Source organism: Protopterus annectens, chromosome 9.part0, assembly GCF_019279795.1.
Source record: "Protopterus annectens isolate FY-2018-M chromosome 9.part0, PAN1.0, whole genome shotgun sequence".
NCBI classification, from domain to species: domain Eukaryota; kingdom Metazoa; phylum Chordata; order Ceratodontiformes; family Protopteridae; genus Protopterus; species Protopterus annectens.
The window spans coordinates 336605484-336618161 of NC_056743.1; the positions used below are offsets into that span (position 1 = coordinate 336605484).

At 42.1% G+C, this 12678-nt stretch overlaps 1 long non-coding RNA gene across 1 annotated transcript in view; it reads left to right on the plus strand.

Annotated features, from left to right (window-relative positions):
• The window catches only part of LOC122811223, an 829556-nt gene that overhangs the window by 615737 nt on the left and 201141 nt on the right, over positions 1 to 12678 (plus strand). The window lies entirely within an intron of this gene.

Below are 12678 nucleotides of genomic sequence, written 5' to 3' on the forward strand. Positions count from 1 at the left end.
CGTAAAACGTATCTCAACAAGACAAAAAAACAATAAACAACGGATTAGCACTTTCAGCTATCAAAGCCTTCTTCAGATCCACAGTCAAAAGCCACATCTCAATCTAATATAAAGCATATAACAGCCAATGACAAACAACATGTAAACAAGCTGCTTTGCTCTAACCAATAGAAGTGCTTATACAAGCGCTTCATCATCCAATGTGTTTCGTTATTCTAATTAGCTTTGACTAGCAAGTTAAGATGAAAAATGTAAATTAGACTTCTCTTTCTCAAACATCATTGGTCTCAGCTAGCAAATGAAAGCAGAAAAGTAAATCAGACTTTACTTGCTTAAAAATCATTGGTTTACTTTAAACATTAGACAAAACCTAGCTTATATACTACCTACATAAAAATTATTAAACAGAAGCAGAAAAAATGTATTAATAGTATAAGCAAACATTATCGTTAAAGATGTCATAAACAACAAACCCTAGGAGCTATAAAATCTGAACAGCACCATAAAAAGATATGATGAGCATCTTGAATTTCTATTATAAACAACAGTGACTAAAAATAAAAATATAAATATAATACAAGTCACTAGAACAATTTTTATGTAGCTAGTATATATTACATAATTTACAGATACATTATATTTTATATATTTTATTAGCACTTTGTTATTAAGGACTTTGCATACGTATTTTTAACTGCTAAAATGTTTTAATTATTTATATTTTGGTAAGATATGTTTTGTTAAATGTTTTTATATAATCGCGCTTTTTGATGGGTGAACTTGGAATAACTTGGCTTTTATTCTTATGAAAGCGATAGGGAATACTTTTTTGATAGTTTCCCTATGTTTTGTCTAATGTCTAATGCAAACCAATGATTTTTAAGTAAGCAAAGTCTGATTTACATTTCTGCTTTTATTTGCTAGCTGAGACCAATGATGTTTGAGAAAGCGAAGTCTAATTTACATTTTTCTTCCTAACTTGCTAGTTTAAAGCTAGGTTTCAACAAAATTATCAGTATGCAATTGACACCTAATGGCCAATCTATCCATAGATAGACACCATAAAAAGTCGTGCCACTGGGGAGCAGCCTTCAGAAAACGCCTCCTGCCAGATAATCCAAATAGTTGAAAAGTGTTGAGGGATAAATATCCATTATGCCAAACATAAGTAGCCATAGTAGAAGTGTACCAATGGGAGAAAGGAAGATGAACCTCTAAATCATATATCTTATATTCTTCACCATCAGTTGGATATCCTTAAGTTCCTCTGTAGGAGAGAGCAGTGGCCTTTTCTCTTCCAACAATAAATGCCAAAACCTTGGGTGCATATGATGATACAAATCAGCTGTCAAAGTATACGACTGTGACCTAAGTCTAGAAAAACGTTTATGTAAAAATAACTGTAAAAACAACTCTGGATGTTTCAGATTACAACCTCCCTGCTCAGGTGGAGCGTACACACAGATTACAACCTCCCTGCTCAGGTGGAGCGTACACACAGATTACAACCTCCCTGCTCAGGTGGAGCACACACACAGATTACAACCTCCCTGCTCAGGTGGAGCGCACACACAGATTACAACCTCCCTGCTCAGGTGATGCACACACAGATTACAACCTCCCTGCTCAGGTGGAGCGTACACACAGATTACAACCTCCCTGCTCAGGTGGAGCACACACAGTTTCCCTACTAATAGGATTAAGTCCAGAGTTCCATAAAAAATGAAAATAGGCTCATAATAACCAGGTGGACCAGGCATTAGGGAAAAAAATAAACTGAAAAAACATACATCAGTTTGGTAAGAAAAATATTCCCCAGTAAAATAGTCTTCTTCCTAAAAGAAATATGGAAAGTCTGCCAAAAATTCAGTGTAGCAATAGATGTCAAAACCAGGGACTTACACCATTGAGAAACAAAGGCACCAGGACCAAATGGTATACCCAAAATTTTAACACCTGTGGTATTGACAGGAAAATCATAAAGGGAATCAGGCACATCATGTCTAGTAGTGTAATAAAAAGATTTAGCAATATTAACTTGCCAACCAATATCTGACAGAAGAGGTGTAAAAATGTCCAAAAAATAAGTTTTGACCTGCACAGGAGAGTCCACAAACATAGAAATATCTACATATGACACAACTTTGGGTACTTCAACAGTAAAACAAGCAAAGGAATGAGGTGGTAACCCTACAGTATGCCTAAATGTAAAAATAGCAGCACCCACAACCAAAGCCAACAAATAAGGGCTGAGTGGACAACCCTGTCTTATGCCATTTAGCATTGGCAAAGACCGTCCCAAATGTCCATTAACCAAAGGTATGATGGTAGAACCATGGCAAATTAAAGCAAGACAGGTAAGAAATGTGGTACCAAAGCCATAGGCCTTTAAATAGATAGAAGAACAGAATGGAAAATGTTATCAAAAGCTTGGGATAAGTCAAACGACAATACCCCACCCGGAAAATCAGAGGGCATAGAAAAGACTGATTTATAAATCTGAAGCAGATCCCAGATGGGCCTTCATGGGATCCCATACACCCCTGGATCCAGCAGAGTAGCCAAAGCACTTGAGAGATGCACTTGCAGGAGTTTAGTGACTAGTTTATAATCTGTGTTACACAGTGCTATAGGTCTCCAGTTTGAAATATTGGCTCTGTCACCCTTCTTCCAAAGGAACTTTATAGCTATGGAAAGAAAAAGTGTTAGTAAATCCAGCAGCCAACCATTCATTAAACAACTGTACTAACAACTGTAAGTGTGTATCAAGCAAGGAAAAGTAAAAACTGTAAGGTATGGGTATGCCATCCAAACTCGGGACTGAATCAGGTTTGTTAATGGAATGTATCACATGTTTCAGTTCAGGGAGTGTGATGGATCTGTCAGTCGCAGCCCTGTAAACAGCTGGTAAAGAATTAAGCTTCCAGGTATGTGTAGATGTTGGCTTACCACCATAAAGGGTACGTAAATGAGAGTGAACAATGTGTTGTAAATCATGACCGGAGTTGGATAATTTACCAGAAGGATCTCTAAGACAAGCCATTGAGGTGGATTTGTGGATATGCTGTTTTCCCCCAAAAGGAAGATTCTCCTTTCCTGTACCATGGAGAGAATGAGCCAGGTTGAAAAGCTTTATCTTAACCATTTCCATGTTAAGGTCATATAATTTCGGTAAAGCTAGAAGGGCAGAAGAAAGATTGGTGAGAGCAACATTAGTATACTGTTTATATGCAAAAATAGAGGCAGACTTTAAAGCTGTACAATGTGAATGAACAAAATATTTATACCACTTGACAAGCTTGAGTTTGAAATCTTGCCACCAGTGAGACAGGGAGTCATGAAGTCAGGGACTACATGAAAAGAGACATAGAGGAGCTCTCTGAGCATGTAGCCCAGGCCGGTATGACCCTGACCTTGAGTAGCATCTTACCCTCACCAAGAATGATGCCACAGTATGAAGACAAGATGATCAATTTCAACAATTGGCTTAAGTATTGGTGTTATTCAAAGGGGATCCAGTGCCTGGATGACATGCTCGACAAGCCACGATGCTTCGCTAGGGACGGCTTGCACCTGTCACCCCTGGGCTTTTGGATATTGGCAAAGGCTCTTGCTACCCCATAGTGCCTTTTTAGGCAAGGCTCAAAGACAAACCCACCTCCATAGGTATCACAAGGGATAAGAAACTAAGAGTAATGCTACTCAGCCAGAAGTCTAAACCTCAAGATGCACTTTTCGAAACTCTCCTTAGCATGGAGAACATCGATATCTGTGCAGTAACAGAAACCTGGTTCAAGGCTCTCGAGAGCACCCCAGCACTACCAGGTTATACCTCATACCATGCTTTTCGGCCCCAAAACTTGGACCGAACTACAAAAGGAGGGGGAGTATCAATATTTGTCAAAGATACCCACACCTCCAGGTTGGTGGCACATCACGAAGCATCAGAGACTATTCATGTGCAACTAACAGTGGGTAAAACTGACTTCCAGTTTATAGCCTGCTACAGACCACCCTCCCAAACCCAGGAACCCCACTCGGCCTTCCTGAGAACACTGGAAAATATGAAGGTCTCTCCAAACACTATTATATTGGGTGACTTCAACTACCCAGCCATAGACTGGGAGCATTACTCTAGCTCCAACACCTTAGCCCAAAGGTTCCTAGAATTTATAAACTCAAATGCTATGGAACAACTTGTTACCACTCCCACAAGAGGGGAAAACATACTGGACCTGATCATCACCAACATGGGGACTCTATGCTCCAGACCAGAAGTGTATCCCTCACTGGTAAGATCAGACCATAAACTAATCTCACTGGATAATCACATCCCGACCCCACCCCATGCCCAGAAAACCACAGTGAAAAACTTCTCTAAAGCAAATTTCACACTCCTCAAAACCAAGGTGGAATCCTTCAAAGCCCCCGGGCCTGTGGATAATACCGCCCAGACCGCAAAATCCTTTATAAAAGCATTCTATGAACACCTTCAGGAATGCATGGATCATGCAATCCCAAATAAAACCAAGACCCAGTCCTCCGAAGGCAGGCGTCATGTCTGGTGGACCCCAGCCATAAACAAACTATACAATAGAAGGAGGAAGCTATTACATGATAGAGCAAAATCCCAAAAAGGGAAGGCATCTCTGATCAGTATTAGCAAAAACTACAGGCACTCATAAAATCGTCTAAGGCCAGCTTTGAGAGAAAAATTGCACAGGACACTAAGGATAATCACAAGGCTTTCTTTAGTTATGTTAGGAACCTGGGTGGGAATTCCCAGATATGCTCAGAATTAGTCCAAAATGACAAAAAATACACCAAACCCACAGACATTGCCAACATCCTAGCTGACAGGTTCAGCGCAAACTCCCCCCCCCCAAAAAAAAGGGCTAATATCTATCCCAGCAGAGTGCTGCCCCCCCTGACTTCTCAGATGCTCAGGTAAGAGCTGCCCTCTCCAAAGCAAGAAACACAGCATCAATGGGACCAGACGGTGTCCCGGGCTGCGTCCTACATGAACTCCAAGAAGAGCTAAACCCAAACCTAAAACTACTGTTTAATCTCAGCCTTACTACAGGATATGTACCCAAAGAGTGGCATACAACAACAGTGGTCCCACTCCACAAAGGTGGTGCTCAATGGATCCTGGAAACTATCTCCCCATAAGTCTCACTAGCTTGGTCTGCAAAGCTATGGAAAGGATCATCATGGACCTTATAAATAAAGATATTGGGGACCTGCAGACACTGGATCCTACCCAGTTTGGCTATAAGGGCAGATCCTGCCTCTTGAACCTGGTCGATTTCTTTGAAACAGTCACCAAGGCCATTGACAAGGGGAAGGTGGTCCACACAGCCTACCTGGACCTCGCAAAAGACTTTGATACAATACCCCACTCGGGCATTATAGATAAGCTCACCAGCTTAAATATAAACCCCTATGTCAGATGGGTTGCAAACTGGCTCAAGGACAGAACCCACATGGTTAGAATAGCTGGAGCCATGTCTGTCTCCAAACCAGTTACAAGTGGCATCCCACAAGGCTCAGTCCTGGGACCTCTCTTGTTCGGTATATATTTCTCGGAGGTACAGGCCAATATGGAAGGACTGTGGCTGACCAAGTTCGCAGATGACTGCAAACTGGGCGCCATAATAGACTCTCCAGCCGACACAAGCATCCTCCAAAAGGGCCTCATAGAAACAGACAACTGGTGCCAGAGCCATGGCCTCAAGCTAAACGCCAAAAAGTGTATAGTCATCCCCTTTGGCAAAAACAAAGTGCCCACAAATTACTACATAGGTGGTAATCCATTAAGTACAGAAGTAGTAATTAGGGACCTGGGGTCCCAAGTTGATAGCAATCTCTCATTTGACAACCACGTGGCCAAAGTGGTTAGAAAAACATTTTATATAGCTCACCTAATCATGAAGGGATTCACATCTAGATCAGGGGAGGTCATCATGCCTCTTTACTCATCCCTCATCAGGCCCATAATTGAGTACAATGCCCCTTTTGGGATGTACATTACCAGACACCTGCAGCAACTGGACAGACACCAAAAGTACCTCACCAAGAGGATCAAGGGGCTCAAACAGATGCCGTATGCTGCCCGGTTAAAGAAACTCCAGCTCTACTCAGTGGCATACCGCCTGCTCAGAGGCGATCTGTGCCTGACGTATAAAGCCATGTCCAACCCAGAATTAATGGACATGCTGCACCTCAGAAAATCCAAATCCCATCGAGCTACGCGCTCGAGGGACTTGAACCTCAGCACTGAAATAAATAGGACATGCTGGAGGGACAGATTCATAACCCAGAGGCTCCCTTCACTCTGGAATAAAATCCCAGTCCAGGTTAGGCAGAGTCCCTCATTGACTCTCTTCAAGAGGAATCTTGATGAGTGGATGGGAGATCGTAGGTTTACCCCGGGTATCACTTCTGTGTCACTGTTAGACAGAGACACAGTATACTAACCTTGAAAAAGGGCATAGCAAAATTAATTTAATATGGGTGGCGAAAGCCATACACACTCTGGCTAGGCTTATAAATGCCCTAGGGCAGATAGCCTAGTATGAACCTATGAACCTATAAAGAGGCAACAAAGTTTTATGGCCTTCCCAGAGGTCCTGCCAGAGTATATTCCAGTAAGGAGACTTCAAAAACACAGGATTTAACTTTGTATAACCCTTGCCTCTAGTTGGTTGTGATGTATGCCCAAAGGAATAGGCCAAATAAACATGATCAGTGAAAGGAAGGATGCTGTAAAGGAAATTAGAGCATGAGATGTTAGAAGTATGCCAGCAAAAATCCACCACTGTCCTAACAGTACCATGAAAATACGAGTAAGGTGGTATAAAACCCATAGCGAGTGCAGCCTGTTTCATAATTTTATGACACAACTTAACATCAGATTTAACACTCTGAGGACCCTCATGTAAATGGGAATTGAAATCTCCAGCCACTAAAATGGGATAATCCACCAGCAAAAATGGCAACATAAATTTAAACAACTTACACCTCTCCCCTTGACATGTATATGCATAAAGAAAGAAAATCCTGTAATACATGCTATTGTGAGTAATGTCCAAGCATACCAGATGAGCAGGCACTAAATGCTTGAAGACTTTAACCACCACCGTAGAAGGATTATGCAGCACCACAAGGCCAGAATGTCTATCAAGTCCTGAAGACCACTGTGAAGCATATGCTTGAAGACTTTAACCACCACCGTAGAAGGATTATGCAGCACCACAAGGCCAGAATGTCTATCAAGTCCTGAAGACCACTGTGAAGCATAGGGACACAAGGCTGACCACTGCTCCTGAGCCATGTCTGAAATGATGCCAGTGTCCAAAAGACAGAGAAGATCCACTTCCAAAGACTGTACCCAATCCGATAAACAAATCCTCTTAGATACAGACAACATTAAATTAATATTACAAAATGCCAGCAGAAGGTTAGCCATAGTCAGAATCTTCCAGGGAACCCTTTTTCCTATGAGACATCTTCTGCCTACCTCGAGAAGTAGACCTACCCCCTTTAAGCCTTGGGTATCGCCCCGGAATTCACAATTGTATCAGCAGTATGTTCCACAACAGCACCAGGTCCTGAAGACACAGCAGCAGTTTTGGAAGTGTACACAATAGAAGGGTCAGAAACAGCAGGAACCCCTGCTATCGCTGATAGTGAAGCAGATTGTGGGATACTTCCATCTCATCTGCAGAGGTGTCCGAAAGCTCAACAGGTCTAGCCACATCCCCACCTGGCATGGGAGGAATGGAAGTTGTAGAGGCTGGCACAGGTGGCACATGTAGGTAAGAGGGCCCAGCTATTTGCGAGGTGTGGATGTCAGCCACCTTCGTGTCACTGACATAGTAATTTACCAGTGCTGACATTAGACACAGCATCACAACCCTCCGATAATGGGTACAGGAGGGGGGCATCCAAGCTGTCATCCTGCTCATGTATAATTTCAGGCTGCATTTCCTCAGGGGAGGCCACCAAGGGGCACTGGGACCAATGGTGGGCTTCCCCGTAATGTGGACATTTATTAGGGCAGGACCTAGTAAAATGTTCAAACAAACCATATCGCGTGCACTTCTTGGCTGGGCAGGCCAAGATCAAGTGGGAGAAATCCCACAGAAAAAACAAAATCTCGGCTGCCCAGCATAATGCAAGGTTACCCCTGTGACCACCTACAAAAGCACACACCTGGTAAATGCTTTAAACCTGCTTCTGTAACACTCATGGTGATCCACGCCTCTCAATCCCCCCGTCCCATACTCCAGGTAGGTCAGGGGAACAGGTCTTGGTAATACTGTGAACCTCCGAGCAGCACTGCAAAAGAAATGTCCTAACCATATTTGCTGACATGTAAATAGTTTTAAATTTCAACTTTTTAAGCTGAACATTCAGTTGTGACACTTCATATTTATTCCATGGGGATGTATTTTTATTTCTAGAATAGGTAGAAAGAAATTTTGCAGCAACTAGCTGTGACTCAAAAAAATACCCCCACCAGAGATTCTGCAGGCCAGGGTATTATTCCAGCTAAATCCATCAGTTTTAGCCCAGCCAGCATCAACAGTTCATTCCATAACCGCTTCAATGACAACACAGAAACATTTACTGCTTTTATCCTAATACTCGGTTTTTGCAAACATTTCTTGGGGGCTGCATGAAGGGAGGCAGCATAGGAATGTGGTTTGGATGTAGTTTGTGTAATTACATTTGTAGATTTTGTACAGGCAGCAGAGGAAAATGCTCATTTACTATGCTCCGCTGTCATGACAGCGGAGCTGGTTTTGGCGGGAAGTTTAAACTGTAGAAAAGGAACCTTAGCAGCCACAGCTGTTTCAGAAGCTGTGACGGCACAAAAATCAGTCATAACATCAAAAGTTCTCTTAAAAGCAGGCTTTACCTTAGTTGAACAGAGTTGTTGGTGGTCAGATTTGTAGGAAACACTGAAATTAAATCCACAGCAGCAGCCGCTAATGAGTCAGGCGGCGGAGGAAGCTCGTTCATCTCATTCACCCATTCAAAAATTGATGCGGTTTGTGTATCATGAAACAAAGCAGAATCCTTGTCACCAGGAGCCCCAGAAGGTAGATTAGCCAGAGAAACACTTTCCATAACTTTTATGTCAGTATTAACCTTAGAAGGAATATTAGAATCCATGACAGAAGTGCTTTCCTGCACAGAACGCTCCTGCTGCACTCCAGACCCCACCCCCTCCATAGAGGGAAGTGAGGTCATACTGTAAGTGGCAGTTAAGCCAGAACCAGGATTGCAGTGCCCCTTTGTAGGGTGGATAGTACTCTGCATACCTGCAGAGTTACAGCCTTCTAGCTTATTCCCTTTTGGAGAAATACTACTTTTCAGGGCTATTTTTCTCTCTGCAAAAACAGGCTGGAAATCCATAGAGAAAGCTAAAACCAATAAACGGTCATACTGAAAGTAGCAGTTAAGCCAGAACCAGGATTGCAATACCCCTTTATAGGATGGGTAGTACTCAGCCTCCTAGCTTTTTCCCTCTTGGAGAAATACAACTTTTCAGGGCTATTATTCTCTATGCAAAAACAGGTTGAAAATCCATAGAGAAAGCTAAAACCAATAAACGCTCATACTGAAAGTGACAGTTAAGCCATAACCAGGATTGCAGTACCGTTTTGTAGGGTGGATAGTACTCTGCATACCTGCAGAGTTTCAGCCTCCTAGCATTTCCCCTCTTCGAGAAATACTGCTTTTCAGGGCTATTTTTCTCTATGCAAAAAACAGGCTGGAAATGCATACAGAAAGCTACAACCAATAAATGGTCATACTGAAGGAGGCAGTTAAGCCAGAACCAGGATTGCAGTACCCCTTTGTAGGGAGGATAGTACTCTGCATACCTGCAGAGATTCAGCCTATGAGCTTTTCCCCTCTTGAAAAAATACAACTTTTCAGGGCTATTTTTCTCTGTGCAAAAACAGGCTGGAAATGCATAGAGTAAACCATTGTTTATTAATAGAAAAACACAAAGTGCATTTTATAATACATATTTACACAATCCACAATTTGTCACCCATGCAGAAATTTAAACACAAAATACATATTAAAATACATAGTTACAGAATCCACATTGTGTCAACTGCAGCAATTTGTACACATAAAACAATATTGGAACAACGAAAAGTTGTATGCAGTTCCCTGCATCGAGCCAACCGAATATAATACAGTGCAGTAAACAAAACAAAATCCATTTCACGATCAACAGCTGTCCAGTAGCGGCCATAGTTGCCATACAGGCACTTCTCCAAAGTTAAGGGAAACAAACCCTGAACAGCAAATCTCTGTTGAGAGACCAGAATCCTCTGATCCAAGTACATGTAAAAAATATATACCTCGGTGATTCAATCTCTAAACAGCCACGAAAACATGTGGAGGATGCTTAACCTCCCTGACGAAAAATTTGAGGTGAAGGCAACCGATTGAATGAGCATCACCACATGAAATCGTGCCACTGAGGAGCAATTTTCAAAAACAATCTTCAAGCAATGCTGTACTTGCAAAATGGGGGATATTCCTAAAAATAGTCATAGATATGCGTGCAGAAGCATACCACATTTTTGCTGGTAATGTGACATTTAAATGATGAACCCCATACCGGAGCACAAACAAACGAATATCCGACATTTCAATAGAAAAGGACCCCCCACACCCTTTTTCCCCCAAGTAAGGCAGACCAAAAGGCAGGGAAAGAAGCAGACAATAACCTATACATGAAAGAATCTTCAAGCCAAAGATGTAGAAACAACCAATGAACAAAATACATCTGTAAAAACAAAGTAGGATGCTTCAACGAACACCCACCCTTCGATGGTGAAGCACCCCTCTATGCACTGGATTCAAATCACATTTCCAAAAAAACTTAAAGTACAGTCCCAACAAACGTGGAACCCAAGCAAAAGGAAAGAAATATATCATAAAAACATAATTAACTTAGATAAGAAAAAAGTAGAGAGAATGTACACTTTCTTCTGACAGGAAACCCTAAAAGTTGACCAAAAAGACTGCAAACTTTATCCACCAACTTTTTGCATTCAGGAGATACAAAATCTTGAGGGCCAAAAGGAACACCTAAGATTGTAACACCATCCTGAGACACTTGACAATCCAATGAATAACCAGTGGGAGGCCCAGACACTGGAAAAAACACAGACTTCTGTAAATTTAAAGCCCAACTTACCAAATGGAAAAGAGGAAGCAATACTCCCCCCAAATGTGCATCTAAAACAGAAAAATCTTCATCCAAACAACATCATCTGCATAGGAAAAGACCTGGGGAAGAAGAACACCCTCACAAGAAAAAGGAGCAAGTGACAGACTAACTTGAAAAGTCTGTAAAACTGCAGCTACCATGATAGAGAGGAGATAACTACTAAGAGGACAACCGTTTCCGATGCCATTATGCATCCTCACAGTCTTGCCCTGCCATCCATTTATCACTGGAATAATAGAAGAAACAGACAACACCGTAGAAAACCATGAACAAAAACCTTGACCAAAACCATAGGCTCTCGAAATAGACAAAAGTACACCGTGAGAAAGAGTATCAAACCCACGGGTGACATCACAAGACAACACCCCAGACTGATTCCTCTGGAAAGTAGCAACAACCTCCTTCAAAATAAATAACAATTCCTTCATTGGTTGGCAGGAAATAACAAACACCCAATTCCAAAAACTGATGTAAGCGGGGATGAAGCCGCAACTGAAAAACCTTCATATAAAGTTTATAGTCAGTGTTACAAAGGGCAACGGACCTCCAGTTGGCAAGAGAGGCCCTATTGCTCTTTTTCCAAATAAAATGCATTGCTACTTGCAAAAAGGAAACTTCCTGTTGTCCATCTATTAAATCCACAATCGCCTGTGACTGGACGTCTGACAATAAATCATACAATTTATATGGGATTCCATCTACCCTAGGCGCGGTGGACTTCACCGCCAAAAGACCAATGGCCTCTCTAACCTCAAATAAGGATATGACAGCATTCAAGGCAGACTGGAATGACTTTGGCATGGGAGCAACAAGCCTCGACACATCCACTGCTGTCTTGCCACCAAATAAGGACTTCAAATGAGAATGAACTATATCCAAATTTTTTTGCCTGGAATTCTGTAAACACCCTGCAGAATCTCGCAAACATCTAATGGTGGATCCTCATAACATTCATTGCCTACCAATATAAGGTAAGAAAACCTCACCCTTGCCCTGTAAAACATGCGCCAAGTTAAACAACTTGACCAGCACTATTTTATAATTTAAACCAGAAAGCTCCCTCAGAGAAGTCAAAGCCTCTGTAAGATCAGAGGACACAGTCGTCTGGTAAGCATCATCTGCACCCTGAGTCTGCACCTTCAAATTCTGTAAGATCAGAGGACACAGTCGACTGGTAACCATGACCTGCACCCTGAGTCTGCACCTTCAAATTCTGTAAGGTCAGAGGACATAGTCGACTGGTAACCATGATCTGCACCTTCAAATTCTGTAAGGTCAGAGGACACAGTCGACTGGTAACCATGATCTGCACCCTGAGTCTGCACCTTCAAATTCTGTAAGGTCAGAGGACACAGTCGACTGGTAAGTATGATCTGCACCCTGAGTCTGCACCTTCAAATTCTGTAAGGTCA